Source organism: Prenolepis imparis, unplaced genomic scaffold (assembly GCF_030444845.1).
Source record: "Prenolepis imparis isolate NDT839.2.m4 unplaced genomic scaffold, iyPreImpa1.0 SCAF_7, whole genome shotgun sequence".
Taxonomy (NCBI): domain Eukaryota; kingdom Metazoa; phylum Arthropoda; class Insecta; order Hymenoptera; family Formicidae; genus Prenolepis; species Prenolepis imparis.
The window spans coordinates 19,546,286-19,565,310 of NW_028141165.1; the positions used below are offsets into that span (position 1 = coordinate 19,546,286).

Here is a 19,025-nt window from a genome sequence, read left to right on the forward strand (position 1 = left end):
ATATATGAAAGATTAGATAAAGGAAGCCTCGCGAGGAGACTTCGGAACTCTTTGATGATACGTCATCTCGCTCGCTCTTTATTCGTTCTCGCTCTCTCTTCGACGACATCGGGAAACTTTCCTTATCTACGATAATTCACGCGAATATAAACATTTTATACATAAAAATTAAAACTTTTAATTTGTATTTTATCGATTTGGAAATAATTTTAATGGATTAATGAAATTTCAACGATTAAAATGACACCAAACACGACATAAATCGGATGATTTAATCTTTAATCCATTAAAATTATTTTCAGTAGACAAAATGCGAATTATAAAAATGTTATTTTCTACAGTAAGATGACATATACATATACATATATATTCGTGAAATACTATAATATAAATGAAGAAAGCCTCGCGTAAAAGACTGCGAAACTGACGACATGATCTCGTTTTGCTCTCTCATCGTTCTCGTCCTCTCGCTTCGACATCCGGAGATCTTTAATATAATTAATCTATATATGTATATATATATATATATATATATATATATATATATAATTAAAGTATATGTTAAAATGTAAAAGATATGTTAAAATAATGTAAAATATCGCATAAATAATATATATATATATATTTTTTTTTAAATTTATTTATATACACGAAATGTATTTCTTATCTATAATTTATAGATATAAGATGTGTGGACACACATGCATAAAAAATGATTTTAGATTTTACTTCTCGAAATGAAAGTGGATGTATTTAGCACGGACATGAACCAAATAATCGATGGTATCGAAAAGTGGATGTGGATACGTAGTTCCAATTCCTAAAAGTGGATGCACGGCGCTGCTGTACGGTCTAATAAAAGCATCCCACGAAAATCGCCGGCATGGCCTCTCTCAGGCTTCTCTCTGTTCTAACATATCAAATCTGGGGAATTTCCCCTAGATCTGGGGATTTTCCCCTAGATTTGTTATCTGAGCCTTAGAGACCTTCTAATTATGTATTCGAGGTTTATTTTGTGTTTTGATTGTTAGTTTAAAAGTTATTAGGCTCCAAAGTTAGTGATTATTGGTGAATTCTAGTAACTTTTGTAATTCTTGCTGTTAATGTCTGGGAACGCAATTTAATTATTTATTATGTTATTTAACATATGCGGCTGATGATTAGGATTCGTTTTCATTATTTTTGATATTATTTTAAGTATTTTTTTTTTTTTTTTTTTTAGTTATTCTTTAATTTAATTCAGAGCTGTCCACGTTTTGCACTTTTCGGCCGATTTCCGAGGCTCACCGCCTAGCGGCCCCCACTTACGCTCAAGACCTTAGCAACTACGGTTATCGGGCCACGCGTTGCTAAGGTCTCGAGCGTAAGTGGGGGCCGCTAGGCGGTGAGCCTCGGAAATCGAAAAGTGCAAAACATGGACAGCTCTGATTTAGTTGATCGAAAATTGATTGTTAATTATATCTTATTTTGTGTCTCCGGGTATATATTCATATCTTAGTTGTAAGGTTTATATTAGGGATATTTGTGATATCTATTTCTATTATTAACTTTAAATGTATTATTATATTAAAGGCTAATATTGTGATTGATAAATAGATTTAGATAAGGAATTGTCTTTTGTTAGGTTTGATGGATTGCTTGATGTGTAAGACACATCTGACATTTCTATAAGACGGTATTATTTTGTATTCTAGTTTAATTTTTGTTTGAGTGGACACCTGTCTAATTTTGATTTTATTTGAGTTGTTTTGTCAATTACTTTGGTTATTATAAGTTGTTGTTACTTTTCAATTATGGAGGGTAGCCAGAGTATTGACGAAATCATGGATCAGATCCTAAAGTCTGGTTTAGATTACGATGGTTTTGCGTTAAATTGCATTACCACATTAAATCATATAGAAAATATGAGTTTTACACATGAAATGTCGGGTAGTCTTGCGTATCTGGTAAATCGTGTTAAGGCTTACGTTAAAATAATGTATGATTATGGCGTGCGTATGAACAGCGCAAGAATGCATCTATTATGTAAAGTTAAGCAGTTAGAGTCGCGTGTCGATGATCTAGATATAAGTGTTATGAGGATGGATCATGTAAATGATGTTAATCCATCCCTGGCAGGCAGTACATTGGATAGCGAATCTTTATCTTTATCTGGTGGTCAAAAGCAAGATTTGCCATCAGTAAGTGGGTTGTACACTTCCTTGGAAGACCAGTTGAGGAGTGTTTCGGCACTTAGTAAATTAGAAGAATCTTTTGAGATTCTGAATGATGTGAGTAATGAGCTTAATATCACAAAGGAAGATATTATTTGTATTGAATCGAAAATAGATGCGATCATTGAGCAGGATGGATTTAAATTACGACGACCTGGCTATCTATTGGATCACTCTAAAGGAGGAAGGTCACCTCTTGAAAAAACCGACTTTATAACGACAATGGCAGAACAAATGATAAATGAGAATATCCCCCTGGATTCGGAAACCAGGGACCGGCGTTCAACAGTACCCGCTGTTGACACGTCGTCATCATGCAAGAGTACTTCCGATGCGGGGGCAGCATGCGTACCGGAAGTTATAGCTGCTACTGTTGCTAAAGATAAAAACGAAGAAGTTGAGGAAGATAAAAATGCTTCTGAATTTATGTCAGAATCATTAATTGCTGGAATTGAAGATAAAATTAAGGAAAGAGTTGTGATCAAAAGGAAGGCTCAATCATCACCCGAAGAGGCTGTCGAGAAGCAGTCTGGTGAAAAAGGAGGAAGAACTAGGAAATGTAGGATTGTTGGATCAGATGAGGAAATTGATCGAGCTAATTTGGATAAGGAAATGGCTGGCGATGAGGAGATGGTTATATCCTCTTCGCCGGAATCTACGATATCCTGCAGGAGAAGTCAAAGATTTGTCAAACCTAAGGAGGTTACTCGTTCTGCTTTTGACAAGCTTATCAAGAAGAGAGAAGAGAAGAGAGAAGGGCATTATTCAAGGTCTGGAAAGATGTTAGCCTCCTCTGAAATAGAAGAGAGCTTTGCGGAGTCCAGCCACTGTGAGGAAGATATTTCTCCTCGAAGTATGAGTCCGGATAATAGTGTGTCGTCTCGGATAAGTAAATCTAGCTTTAGTAAGACTAGGAATATGGATCCTATAGAGATTTTGGATGACAGCGAGGAAGATGGAGATTACGTTCCTGGCTCGAAACATAAGGAGAAGGCTAAACATAAGAATAAAACTGGGCCTAAACCGAAGACAAAGGATAAGGGTCCCACGAGGAAGAAGACGAAGATTCCTGAGATATTGTCGAAAGATGATATAGATAAGGAACTGAGAGTTGACGTTGCAGGTTGGATAAAAATGAGTGGTGCTGATCTGGGCTCTCGTTGTCTAGACTATTTGGCAGAGATGGAAAGGCAACGTGGATTATGTTCTAATCTTGCTGGCCAGGTTAATGGTAGACTAAAGGACTGCGGAAGGGTGGCCAAGACTTTAGTTAGTGCTTTAATTGAGAAGATTGATTCTTCGGGGGATGTCTTGTTCTTGAAGAATCAAAACTTCGAGCTGCAGGAAAGGCAGAAGGAGTTGGAAAGGAAGATGGAGAGACAGAGTAACGAGTTAATTGAACTTAGGAAACTCATTATTGAGAGGGAAAAGGAGAACAGAGCTTTGAAGGAGGGTTGTGGACCCTTTCCTCGTCTTCCTGCTCGCTCTATGGTTGCTGCAAATTCAGTGGAACGGAAACCTACCAGTATGTACCAGGAAAAGAAGAGATCTGATGGGAAATCGAGTGTACAACAACAAGAAGAGCATGGTATGGAAATCGATTCCACTCCTGGTTATTCTGGAGATGATCCTTATATGCGCAGAAATAAGAAATGGCCTAGTGGACGGGACACTTTGTCTTGGCATTCGAACGATGCTAATGTTATAAAAGACTCTAAAGATAATACTAGTTTTAAGCCTAATGTTAAGGAAAATAGGAAAAATATTAAGATATTGGAAAATATACAAGTCGCTCCGCCTAGGAATTATAAGGATGTAAGTCGCGTTGATGAACCTAATAGGTGGTTAAAGATAGGTAAAAAGGGTAGAATCTTAGGTAATGATAATTATGGGCGCCGGGGCTCTCAGAGTTCTCCCATCTCAAGCTCGCAGGCTCCTGAAAGTGAAAGTGAGTTACCTATTCCTAAATCTAAAACTAAACCTAAAAATAAGATAAAACCTAAACCTGAAAATAAAAGTGTGATTAGTGTTAAAAATAGTGGGTTAAACTTACCTTATAAAAAGTTTGTGAGACTTACTGTGGTCACTATAACGGCTAATGATGGTGGTCCGTCTTACGCTGAAATCTTGCGGAAAGCAAGAGAGAGTGTTTCGCTCCAATCTATTGGTGTTGAAAATACGCGTGTGAGATGGGCTATGAACGGCTCTATGGTTATTGAGATCCCGGGCCCTCGGGGTCCCCAGTTGGCTGGTCAGCTGCGTGAGAGATTGACCGAGGCTCTTCAGGGAGATGCAAGAGTCAACAATCCTGTGGTGAAATCAGGCTTCGCGGTTTGGATCCTTCAACGTCACAGGAGGAGATCCGCAGTTCATTGGCCGACCTTGGGGAATGCTCCGTATTAGATCTAAAGGTTAGTAAGGTTGGAAGAATGAGAGACGGAATGGGAGTGGTGTGGATACGATGCCCGTTAGCGATTGCGGCGAAAATTGCGGCGGTCGGAACTATTACCTTAGGATGGACTAGGGTCCATGTAGAGTTATTAAAAAAGCGTCCGATACAATGTTTCCGTTGCTGGAGATTCGGACATGTGCGCCCTGCATGTAAATCGGAAGTTGATCGGCAAGGGGCCTGCTTTAGATGCGGATTACACAGTCATTCTGCGAATAGGTGTTCTGCGGTCCGCTGTTGCGTAGTTTGTCGTGATCTAAAGCTTGAACATAACCATAGAATGGGATCACAAGTCTGTCTTACTAATCAGGGTTTTGCTAGTGGCGTAATGAGGGTTAGAAGTCCTGCTTTTGGAGGAGCTCGAGGCAACTTTAATAATTAATATGAGACTTAATTTTATTCAAATAAATCTAAACAGGAGTTGGTATGCCCTGGACATTTTGCGACAATATATGATTGAGGCAAACGTTAGTGTTTGTATCGTATCAGAACCCCCTCGTGAAATCAGGGAATCGAATAGGGTATTTATTAGTTTGGATGGCTTATCGGCTGTTTTGTGGCGACCGGAGGGCTCTACTGGCATTATCTGTAGGCTTTTGTATCGCGGAAACAGTTTTGTGGCTGTGCAATTTGGAGATATTAAAATAATCTCTTGTTATTCTTCTCCAAATATCGGGATTAATGAATTTAGTGGAAATTTAGGGGAAATAGAAGCCTATATCAATAGAGGTTCTCATAAGTTATTTGTTGGGGGCGATTTTAACGCCAGATCTGTTTTGTGGGGCTCTCCGGTTACGGATAGAAGAGGTGAGCTGTTGGAGCGGTTTGCGGCTTCTTTGGATCTGCGGCTGGCGAATGTTGGGGCTGAGTACACGTGTGAAAGGCCCCAGGATTCGTCGGTCGTGGATTTGACGTGGGTTTCTGCGGATCTTATGGAACTTATCGATGGTTGGTCGGTTCTTAAGGATTTCGAGACACACTCTGACCATTTGTATATATTCATTAAACTAAGATTGAATACATCAATTAATATTATTAACAAGAAGCGCTGGAACATTAAGAAATTAAATGAAGATTTATTTGTTCAGGTATTGGAATATTTTAATAGCTCAATTGTACCCGAAGAAGTTAACGAAAATGCGGAAATCTATGTTAAAAGAATTAACGATTTAATTAAGGACGCTTGTAACATTGCAATGCCGAAAATCTCATGTACAAATAAGAGAAAGAATGTTTACTGGTGGTCGGGTGAGATCTCGGATTTAAGGGGGGCTTCTACGAGGGCCAGAAGAATCTGGACAAAAGCTAAAAAGAAAGATAATGCATTGGTCACAGAAAATGCAAGAAGAGCGTATAAAGCGGCCAAAAAAGAATTGAGGTTAGCTATTAAGAAAGCGAAAAATAGTGCATGGAAGGAATTAATTAGAACCATCAATGAGGACCCATGGGGCCTTCCATACAAGCTTGTGTTGAACAAGTTAAGGCGGTCTAGTCCCACCCTATCGGAAACCCTGGATAAAGATGTTTTGGATAAATTGTTAGATTCTTTGTTTCCTTGTAACATTAAAGGGAAAATAGTTCGCCTTCCTGAAATAGAATGGAGAGATGATTTTGCGGTTAGTACCAGAGAAGTGCAAAAGTACATCAAAAAGCGTCCAACTAAGAATACGGCCCCTGGGCCTGATGGAGTTAAATTTGGGGTTCTTAAGAAGGTACCGGACATTATTATTTCGCATTTTGCCAATTTGTTCACGATCTGTTTGAAGAGCGGTGTGTTCCCGGAGCCTTGGAAGAGGGCATCCTTGGTTCTTATACCTAAAGGACCTGTAAATGCTTCGGGACAAGTCAAGGCTAGACTCATTTGTCTACTGGACGAATTGGGAAAGACTTTTGAGCGTGTTTTGTCGGACAGGATTACCCGCTGGATGGATGATGATCCTTTGAGATCGTTGTCCAATAACCAGTTTGGGTTTAGACGGGCGAGATCGACTGTGGATGCTCTTCTGAGGCTTCGGGAGTACACTGCGGAAACGGTCGATAATGGAGGTTACGCGATAGCGGTGGGACTAGATATTGCGAATGCTTTTAATTCGGTTCCCTGGGGGGTCATCAATGAGGTATTGAGGGAGCGGGATTTCCCTCCTTATTTAAGAAGGGTCATTTACAATTATCTTTCGAATAGGTATATTACCTATACGAGTGCGAGTGGTCGCGTCGAGAAGCGGGCCGTTAGGGCGGGTGTTCCGCAGGGGTCGGTCTTAGGACCGCTCCTGTGGAACATTGCGTTCGACTCGGTTCTTCGGTTGTATGCGGAGGATAATTGCCGCGTTATATGTTACGCTGATGACACCCTGTTGGTCGTTACGGCTGATAGGTTGTTTGATGCGATAACGGGTATTAATGTCCAGATTGCTAGGGTATACCGACACATTACAAAGTTGGGTCTCAGAATATCTGAGGAAAAGACGGACGCAGTACTATTCTGCAAACGGAAATCGCGCGTTTTTCCTAGTGTTTTAGTTGGAAATACTAGAGTAGAGGTCAAAGCTTCCATGAAGTATTTGGGAGTCATCGTAGATTGTACATGGAGCTTTCGCGATCATTTTAATTATATAGAAGGAAAAGTAGCCAAGGTTACAAGAGCGTTAAGTAGATTGATGCCTAACTTAAAGGGTCCAGGGGAGAGGAAACGACAACTTTATGCTAAAGTGTTATCCTCTGTAGTTATGTAAAGCTCCGATTTGGAGCAGAGCATTAGCATCCTCGCCGGAAAAGGTTATCCGTCCTTTGCGTAGGTTGCAGTGTGCCGTTGCTGTTAGGGTCGTTTCGGCTTATAGAACGGTTTCGTTCGACGCGGTGACGTTATTGGCCAGGATGGCACCTTGGTTCTTAGAAGCTGCTTTTAGACGCAGAATTTATGAGTATCCGATCTTAAAAGGGATAATAATTTGACGCAAGACGCGGTAGAAGAAATTAAGTCGGAAGAACTAATTCTTCTTCGTAGACAGTGGCAATTGTACCTAAATAGAACTGGTGTTTGGGGGAAAAAGACAATTGTTGCGATCCGCCCGTACTTTAATGAATGGCTCGATAGAAAACACGGGGAAATGAATTTCCGATTATCACAGATCTATACGGGACATGGTAATTTTGGCCATTTCCTGGATAGATTGAATAGAAGAGTTAGTGCGAATTGTTATCATTGTCCGTGCAACGACGATACATCCGAACACACACTGACCTTTTGTGCAGCCTGGAGCGATCAAAGGCAAGTGCTTATGAACTATATGAACATTGATAGGGAAGAATTGCTCACGTTAGAGAAATTAACAGGGTTTATTTTAGAGAATGTATCTAATTGGCAAAAAGTTATTACTTATGTTAATGCGGTGTTAATTTCGAAAGAGGAGGAGGAAAGGAGAAGGGAGGGAATAACTTAGCCTAACCTCTCTGTGTTGTCCACTTTACATCTCATGCATTTGTCATCTAATCACACATTTCATTTCACTTTCATTTCATCTCCATCCCATTCTGAGTGTTTATTATAGAGTGATAACCCGCCATGATCGTTGGACAGGTAATTCAAACGGGGTTGTTTGAATACGCCATAGCACGTCCTCGGTCATGGCGGGCGGGGGCGAGCGGCATTGCACCGTGGCGCTGTCTCGCCCTCTTCGTATATAATAGAGTGTTTTTATTGGCCCTTTGCATTGGGGCCATCAATGAATAATTTATAGACTTAATTTTGTATAATCTAATTCGGTTCTCTTTAGATATGTGTGCCCTTTTGAGCACAGGCGCAAGAGGGCTTCCCGGAAGTTATGCGCAAGCGGTTCCCGGGAAGCCCTCACTAAGCGTCAGGATGCCACCGGTGAGGTTTAGCGCGTAGTGGGTTAGGACTGGATGCAGTCCTGCCTGAACCGTCGCACTACCCGAAGCTTCCCCCGAAGTGGAGGGTGTCAGTAAAGACTGTGATTCCTCATCGAGAAAAAAAAAAAAAAAAAAAAAAAGGCGGTATGTAGTGCTCCGTGATGGAGCGAGGAAAAGGTGGTATCAAGTGTGGGGTGGAGGTAGAGGAGTGAAGATACGGATGGAGGAACTAAGGAGGAGACAGGTGAAAAGTTGGAGTGACCAGGGATGAAGAAATAAGGATCAGGCGAAAGGATGAAAATTGTGGAGCAGCTGGTAGTAGAGAAGAGGAGACATGACATGGCAAAGGAAAGGACAGAGAGGGCGCTGGATAAGACGGAGAATGACTAGATAGAGGAAAGGTAGATCATGGGAGATGGCGTCGCGGAGATAGGAAGTAGTGAGAGGCGAGAGAAAAAGGCGAGAGGGCGCCGTGGGCGACGGAGAGAATGATCAACGAGGCAGATCGATACAGCTGTCAGATACTAGTTGAAGAGGTTAAGGAGCCGGTAGAAAGTAAGAGATTAGGAGATAGAGAGAGTTGTGAAGGCTGACAAGGGTTGGGGACAAGGATGATGGAGGCTATGGAGATGAAGGCAGGAATAAAGGAGCTGAGGGAGAGGAAGAAGTTATTACTAAGGATCGTGGAGATTTTGGAGGGAACGACAGGAGAAAGGTTAGAATGTGTGAGAGAGAGGTAAGGAGATACATTGGTAAGGAAGAAGAGGAGAAGAGAGAGGACGTTGGCAGGGAGAGAGGAGAGAGAGAAGAAGGAGAAGGAAATGATGGAGGAAGCGGCTTGGGGGATGGAAGAGGGGAGGATGGAGGAAAGACAGGAGACAGAGGAGGAAGAAAAGGAGAAGGCGGCAAGTAGGAGAGGAAAGGCAGCGGCAGGATGTAGGAAGGAAGAAATCAGGATAGGGGCAATAAGAGACGAGAAAATGAAGAAAAGGAAAGAAGTAAATACTGAAAGGCTAAGAGGTCAAAGGAAGGATATGGTGAAGGGAAGGAAGGAGAAGCGGAAGGAGGTTAAGGAGGAAGAGAAGGAGTTAGAGATGATGGAAAAGGGGCAGAAGTTAGAGAGGAGGGAGAGGAAAAGAATGGTGGAGAAGGGAGTTGGAAATGGAAAGGGGAAGGAAGACAGAAAGAAGGACTTGGCGGACAAGATGAAGAGCGAAGGAAGCGGGGGAAGAAGAGGAGAAATGGGTGACGGTGAAGAAGAGTGGTGGAGGATGGTGCAAGAAGAGGACGAGGAAGACGAGGAGAAAGGTGGAGCCAGAGAGGAAAGAAGAGAGAAGGAGCGGAAAAAAGAAGAGGGGGGTGGAAAAGGAAAAAAAATGGAGATATAAAAGAAGATAGAAGAGAGAGAAGAGAAGTGGAGGAGGGAGAAAAAAAGAGGGGACGACAGGGACGAATTGGTTAAGGAAGAAGTTGCAGGACGAGATATAATTCGATTATCGAATCGTAATTCTATTACTTATCATTGCTACACAATATTTATAACCAAATAATTAACATCATTGACGGTGCAGTTGATTTCCAGACGCTATAGTGAACAGTGAAAGAAGAAATTAGTGAAAGAAGGTACGTACATATATTATTTATAATTCACTCTAAAGCTAGCATTATTCGTAATTTGCGATTCGTGATCCGTAAAGATACGAAAGGATTCATTATTCGATCTATTATTCATTATTCGATTTCGATTATCTTTGAAAATAACAACAAAATTTTGAAAAACATATTAATTAGAGAGATTATAAGAGAAATTAGAATCTATGGCCATCATATCTGGGTTTACTTTAATGCATTAGAGTTAAGTTTTAAGCCTGCTAAATAATATACAATAATTTTTCTTTCGAAAATAATAAATAAGATATACAAATTTATAAATTGTATATTGTAAAAATATAAGATAAAAAACATAAATTTAAGATTTTAATGAAATTAAACTTAAAATTTTATTTAGGGAAAAATGGATAGCGAAAAAAAAAACCAAGAATTTGAAAATATGGATCAAAATGATTTATTGAGTTCAAACGAAGCTTTAGATAACATTCAAGTTTTTGATTCGATTGTGTAAGTATACATTAAATTTAATATATTTTCTTAAGAAGTCTTATATGAAAAAATAGATCATATATTTTTTATATTTGCATAATTACTACCATTTTATTTGTATATATTACAAGTAATTTTTAATCACAATTTTTTTCATGTTATATTCTAATTATTATCTTTATTAATTATTATATTTATGTAGCGAAATAATAGGCTTTGTTGACGGGATGGAATCTCCGCGAATAGTTAGAAATAATCAACAATATCGATTTTTCAAATTTTATTTAAATAATGGCAAAGGTAGGCGCGTGCAAGTAGTAGCTTGGAATGAAGACATTGCTAATGTCGCATCATTTATTTTACCAAATTGCATAAGTGTGTTTGTTTGATATTGATAGTAATACCTCATATTATTCTACTAAATTGATGTAATATAATTATATCTAATGTATCATATATATTATCTTTGAATTTATCATTTATACAATAATAATATATATAATTACGTACGTTAGAAATTATCTCAATTTTTTTTTCTAAAATTTATATTCAAAATTACTTTATCATTTAATATTAAAAAATGTTTTTGTAGATTATCCATTTAGATGGTGTACAAGCTAGGATGCCTAAGGCTGCCCAATTTAAAAATGGAAACACTACATACGAATTACTAATACGTAGTAATAGTATGATTGATAATTTGGGGCAATATGTGCCCAAGATTACAATACATAATCCAGTACCAATTCAACTGAGCGAAGTACTTAATAGTACAGAATGTATTGGTAAGTTTTATTAATTTTTTCGTTCATTCGTTTCGCGCCTCCTTCCGCGAGTCAAGGAGAATCCGAAGAACAGCCATAGTCACATATTGCATTGGCTACATTCCATACCTTCCTCTTGTCTTACGAAAGGAGCCTTGAAATGAAGCATGCATGCGTACATGCATACATACACACATACATACGTACATACGTATATACATATGTACATATATACATATACACATCATATAAACTTACATATATTTACACACAAGAAATTTTCTTTAAGAACAAATATATATTTTTTATAGTTTTTTTATTGTATTTATATTATTTTTGTCATTATTACTATATTTATATTGTATAACATTAAATTGTATTTTTTTTTTTATAGTATTAGAAGGATTCGTCAAAACAAACTTCACACTTATTCATAACAATAAACTAAATAAAACGATTGGTTGCGAATCGGTTACTGATGGAACATACAAATTAGAAGTACACATCTTAAATTTTAACGAAGACGATTACTATGAAATGGAGATAAGTAAAGGAGAAAAATAAAAATAGTTGGAACCATGTGTGCTACAGGTAAACAATATATAAGTGTGTATACATATATATATATATATAGAGAGATAATCGAGATTATTGAATTTTTATAACACTAAAGGTGGTCTAAATAAAACCGAGATGTCTGTTATACCACGAGAAGAGAATAAACGTATTAATTGTAGCATGAAAATCTTGCTGGGGCTCTTTGCTCTCTCTAACTTATTGATGATTTAATAAATAAATAAATTTTTGATTAAAGATTCAATATATGTTAAAATAAAAAAATGCCCAAAAATATTCTAAAATACCGATATGTATATATATATATATATATATATATATGTATATATATATGTATATGTATATAGTATATATATGTATATAGTATATAGTAAGAGAATAAACGTATTAATTGTAGCATGAAAATCTTGCTGTGGCTCTTTGCTCTCTCTAACTTATTGATGATTTAATAAATAAATAAATTTTTGATTAAAGATTCAATATATGTTAAAATAAAAAAATGCCCAAAAATATTCTAAAATACCGATATGTATATATATATATATATATATATATATATATATATGTATATATATATATATATATATATATATGTATATATATATATATATATATATATACATATCGGTATTTTAGAATATTTTTGGGCATTTTTTTATTTTAACATATATTGAATCTTTAATCAAAAATTTATTTATTTATTAAATCATCAATAAGTTAGAGAGAGCAAAGAGCCACAGCAAGATTTTCATGCTACAATTAATACGTTTATTCTCTTCTCGTGGTATAACAGACATCTCGGTTTTATTTAGACCACCTTTAGTGTTATAAAAATTCAATAATAGTACTCATATTCGTGTCTATATTATTATAGTAGGAAAAAACATTCTTACAATCTACATTCTTCGTGAATATTCTGCGTTGACTTTTAAAATTTGCGACAATCTATAATTCTGCGTTGACTTTTGTGGCAATCCATATTATGCGTTGTAATTAAGACAATTTTAATATTCATTGAATTTTTATAACACTGAAGATGGTCTAAAGTAGACTGATACTTCTGTTATACCACGAGAATAAACGTGTTAATTGTAGCACAAAAATCTTGCTATGGCTCCTTGCTCTCTCTAACTCATAATTAATTTATTAATTTTTAAGCCTTATAATATTAAATAATTTATTATCTTTATAATTTTACAGCTGTTCCACCATATTTGGCAACTAACAATTTAAAAGACATAAAAAAATAGAAGGACAAATGTCCATAGCAGCGCTATTAAAGGCAACACGAACTCCAAGAAAGAGGAAAATTGAGGATAAGGAAGAAAAGAAAATTGAGAATAAGAAAGAAAAGAAAAACTAAATTGCAAATTATATATTAAAATAATTTTAATTAAGTTTAATTAAGTTTAATTTAATTAAATTCTTTTATTTCGTTTTATTATTGTTCTTAATAATAATGTTTAATACATGTTAAATAATACAATATATAATATAAGATCGCCAACAAAAAACAGTGTTTTTCAATTTTATTGCAAATTTGTTTTGTAATGAAATATTAATTTTAAATGGCAAATTTTTAAATAATTAAAATATTTGATAATTAAAAGATTTTTGTCATTAATTTAAAATAAATAAGAAATGAGAACAAATAATATATCAAATCAATGTTATTAGTATTAAATAAATGATTTACTAAGGAGTATTGAAATAGATTTTTATTTGAATTTAATAATTTTTTTTCAGTGTTGTTGTTGGTTGCTAAGTGCGATGGCTTGCTTCACGCGTGTCTCGATTTGCCGTTATTGTGCAAATTTTGACATCTCGTGTAACTTGTGTATTGATCTCTATATCAGTTTTTTTAATAAAAAATAAAGAAGTAGAAGGAGGAAAGAAGAAGGATAGAGTTATTAAAGAAGTTATTATAGAAGAAGGAACAAAGAAAACGAAGAGTCGACTAAAAAAAAGGTATCTATTTTTATTATGTATTATGTATTTTTCATTCCTTTTAAATTCTTCTCAAAATTTCTGTTATTTCTTCTCTTAATGTAGTTCATAATTTTTTATTTCTTTTAATTGGTAATTATGAAGGAAAGAGATTTCCTCATCGATTTGGTTGGAACTTCGCAATTTTGTATATTTTAGTGCGTGAAATACGAATCTACAAGTTAAAATTGTCGCGTTGAATTATAAAAAAAGTTATTAATTACTTTTCAATGTATCAATTATTCTCAGCTTTAAAAAAATAAATTCTATTTCCATCTTTTAAACCATTTAATTTAATATATTACAGCATCTTCAGTCCAACAAAACTGCATATTTATTAAAGAAAATAATAATTTTAGTTCTTTTTAAAGCAGAAAATAGTTGATATATAAACTGGGCGTCTATTTCATGTCAATATGACAAATATCCTAACCATATAACTGTTAACTTTAGTATTTAATAATTTTTTTTCCAATTGAGAGCGACAATTTTAATTTATAGATTCATGTTTTACCCACCAAAATACACAAAATTGTAAAGTTTTAGCCAAATCGATGAGGAAGCCCCTCTCCTTCATAATTATCTTTTAATTTTATTTTAATAATTACTTAAAAAATTAAGATTTCATATAAGATTTCATTGAGAGAGATAATCGAGATTATTATTATTAATATATCATATAAAAGAGAATGACATAGTCAAAAAAACAAAAAGAGACAAAAAAGTAACGGAATTGTTCCCATCACATTTTAATAAACTCTATATTATACTCTAAATTATACTCTAAATTATTTAATCATATTTAGAAAGAATTAAAATGTAAATACCATAGAATTTTCATAGTTTGTGTGATTGATTGTTAATATTATCAATTTTTCATATGTAGAAGACGAAAAATATTATAAAGGATAAGAATAGAAGAGAAAAGACAAAAAGAAAAAGTATAAAAAATAGAAAAAGAAGAGGAAAAGGAAGAAATATAGTTAAATTAAAAAAAGGTATATATATATATAAATATATATTAAATTAATAATGTTCAGAAGATGCGCCGTCGTCACATCTCATGCCTGGCTAATTATTGTGCACCATGCGTTAAAATAGTGTCTTCACTCTCTTCTCCGTTCGATGTGTGCCACGCGCCGATATTTTTATTCATTTCCTTGCGTAGTCGATTAGCTTTCTTTTTGCTCGACGTTGAATTTTCTGCGCGATTATAACGAGAAGTATATTTACTCTCTTCGCTTTTATCCAATTTTTAATAAATCTTAATAAAAAAAAATGGCATTTATTATGTTGCATTATGCATATTATTAGAACGTTCAATTATCGTAACGTTATTAATATTTCTTCTCGTGTAAAAATAAATTTTGATTCGAGCAATTAATGAAAAATTTTTAGATTTTAAATATACCACACGGATTCTGGAAATATGTATTATATACACAATTATATGATTAATTTTTAAAAAATATAGCTTCATTTAAATTGTTGTTAGAAAATTTGACAAAATGTTTGACAAAAAAATTAATGTTTGTTGTCAAATTATTATATGAATTGTGATATGGTGATTATTATAATTTTGTGATAGTTTATTTAGTGGAGTATAAACATTATTAAATATAAAATCAATTTTATCCGACAGAGAAAACGTAAAATTATAAAAGAAGATTCGAAAAAAATTGGTAAAAGAGGAAAAAGAGAAAGAAATAGGAGGAAAGAGAAAATAGATGATAGAAGAAAAAGATAAAGAGTTAATTGAAAAGAAAGGTATGTATGTATAAATAAATTATAATTAATATGTAAATAAATAATTCAATATTTTAACATATTTATATTTTATTGTATCGTAATTAAAATGTGTTTTGTAAATTTAATTTCTAATTTTATGTATAATAAAATAGGATGTTAAATTTCAAACGTAACAGGTGGAATATCTTGTAATAATGCATTTTAGAAAAAATGTTTCAGACAAAAGTTGTTTGATTCGAAAGGGGATAAGATAGTACCATTGATTTTGGGTGACATTTCAAGATCCTGTAAAAGTCAACTTTGTTTTTATGCATAAAACCATAATTTTTTTATATATAAATCAATTTATTATTACATTCTGCGTAAGAGTTTAATGGCCAAAAAGGAATAGTTTACTAGATATTTTATATCTTAGTTTGTGACATATTTTATCATAAAACACAAAATATCTCGAAAAATAATTTTACCTTTCGTAAAAGTAATTTTACTTTAATACTTTTTTGCACAAAATAACGAGATGAATTAATTGATGTAAAAAACACATAGTTGCTTTAAAAAAAAGTATTTAATATATGCAACATGCAACTGTATATTTTTTCTTAAAAGGAATTATGTGTTTTCTTTACACCAATTCATTCGTCTCATTATTCTATACAAAAAAGTATTATAGGTAAGATTACCGAAAATTGAATATTTGTCAAGATATTTTGTGTTTTATGACAAAATATATCAAAGTAAGATAAAAAATATCGTAAACTATTCATATTTTGGCCATTATATCTATAACTTTTTACATAGAATGTAATAATTGATTCGATTTATATAAAAAATTATGGTGGTTCTATTTAAAAACAAAGTTGATCTTCATATAACCTTGGAATGTTTGCCTAAAGTCAAACCAATGGCATTATCTTATGTCCTCCTTCGAATCGAACAACTTTTGTCTGAAAAATTTTTTATTAAATGCATTATTTACGAGATATATTCCACCTGTTACGTTTGAAATTTAACATCCTGTGTGTGTATACATACACACACACATATATATAATATATATATAGTTATATACATAGTTATTTATATAATAGTTACACTGGGTGGGTCATTTTATTATCCCACTCTAAATATCTCTTTTCCTAATTTTTTTACAAAAAAAAATGTTTCAAACAAAAGGTTATAAGGTTCGGAAGGGAACAAAAAAGAATATCGTTGGCTTAATATTGAATGTCCTAAATACTTTTATGTACAATGCACAGAATAATGAGACGAATCAATTGGTCTAAAGAAAACGTACAGTTGATTTGAAAAAAAATATGTAATTGCAACACGCAGTTATATACTTTTCTTATGCGTTTTCTTTACGCCAATTGATTCGTCTCATTATTCTATGCATAAAAGTATTCAGGTAAAATTAATGAAAACTGAATTATTTTACGAGATGTTTGGTATTTTGTGGCAGAATACTGAAAATTTCAAGCCTCATAACTTGAAAAATGCTTAATAAAAATGTATTTATTTTAGTGTTTTGGAAACTCTCGAGGTAAGCTTTATATAATGAAAAATAAGAAGTTTTATATAAAAAAACAAATTTGACTTTTATATGACCTTAGCACGTTCCCTTAAGGTCAAACCAATAGTATTCTTTTATGTCTCCCTTCGAATCTTACAATTTTGTTTGACATATTTTTTTGTAAAAGACTTCGAAAAGAGAAATTTGGGGTGGAACATTAAAATGGCCCACATTGTATATCATTTTATACATAGGGTGATTCAGAAGTGATAATTCACTCGTTAATGGGAGATTTTTAAGGTTATTTGGAGATGATTTTTCTTTAGCAAAAATGTTGAGACATCAATAATATTCAAGTTATAAGTTACAAGTTATTAAAAATAAAAGCTTTTTCGCAAACTAAGCCTTTTGGAAATAATAAAATATTAACAAAACCACATTTTTCAGTTAATTTCAAGTATAGTTTACTTTAATTTTAATTTAAGGCTTTGTTACAAAGATGACATGATGGTAAAAATTGACAATCTTCAAAAATGATGAATTTATTGCTCAGGAAAAATCATCTTCAAATAACCTTATAAATCTCCCATTAACAGGTGTACCATGACTTCTAAATCACCTTGTATAATAAAATTAGAAATTAAAGGAATCCGCATAAATCTTATGGAAAATAGCATTCGATGGATTTTATTCATAAAAAGATAAAAATCATTCATATCATAATTTTTTAAAGGGATCAAATCGATATTTAAAAATATAAATTAAAAGAATTTATATTAACCTATGGCAAAGTCAATGAAAAATATAATTGTCAAATGTCGATTTACTCCTTTGAAAAAATTATGGTGCCATTGACTTTTTTCATCTTTCTATGAATACAATCGATGGGCGAAATCTCAAAGAAAAATATATTTTGATCAAAAGTTTTTGAGTCAGGTCCTTTCGCAAAATAAGAATCAATTTTCAACACTCTCTGCAGGCTAAATTGTAGCTCTTAGAGAATTATGCCCATTGAAACTTTTGTTCAATACTACATGAACTAAATCCTAAAGTTAGAACGAAATCTACCATTTTTCATAAGGTGTTCATTTCACCCGCGACGTTCTCGTGTAGAACGGTCAACGGGATTCACTTAACAAGACCGGTTGCTCGATTACTGAGATCGGAGTATAGCGAAAGAGTGAGAGAGAGAGAGAAAGAGAAGGAAATCGGAGATGCATTGAAAATAGAGTCAGAGGTCACTAAACTTTCCACATTTATTACGTGATAATCACTTCGGGATAACAATGATTAATGTTCGACTATGGTTAATAGAATAACCAATGTTCGCACGCAAGCGCGTAAACGATGGATATAACCGAGCTAGCGCGGGGTTATTCGGCACGTTCTCGGCGATTCGATATATTTCGCACTCGAAACTGAGTATCAGTCGGCTGTCGCAAGTGTTATCGTTCCGAGGTGAAAAACAGACTAAAGTCGCAAAAGTCGGGGTTCTCGGTCGTCGCTTCCCCGGCTCCCCATCCCCCTGCTCTCCAAGCTACTCGGTCCACCTAGACGCGGGGGAAGGGCCCGAGAGCGCGAGAACCAAACAGGCGCGAGGAATAATAATCGGGGCAGCGCGTTAGATTTCGGCAATCTCTCAACATATACCGCCCGCCTCGTCCGTTGGGACGAAGATTCGTTTACAAAATGAGATGCCGCCCGCCATGAGGTGACGGCTGTAACAACTATAGTATAGCAATTAGAGGGATGCAACGACTTGTGGGACAACAATGCAAAGGCGCGGTTTGATCGCAATGGAATCGATA

At 34.5% G+C, this 19,025-nt stretch overlaps 1 long non-coding RNA gene across 1 annotated transcript; it reads left to right on the forward strand.

The window, feature by feature from the left end:
- The first annotated feature begins 11,361 nt into the window (after positions 1–11,361).
- On the forward strand, positions 11,362–13,324 carry LOC145938121 (uncharacterized). Its single transcript, XR_014425680.1, has 3 exons — positions 11,362–11,417; positions 11,791–11,987; positions 13,173–13,324. It is a non-coding gene; the product is annotated as an uncharacterized LOC145938121 (long non-coding RNA).
- The last annotated feature ends 5,701 nt before the right edge of the window (positions 13,325–19,025 follow it).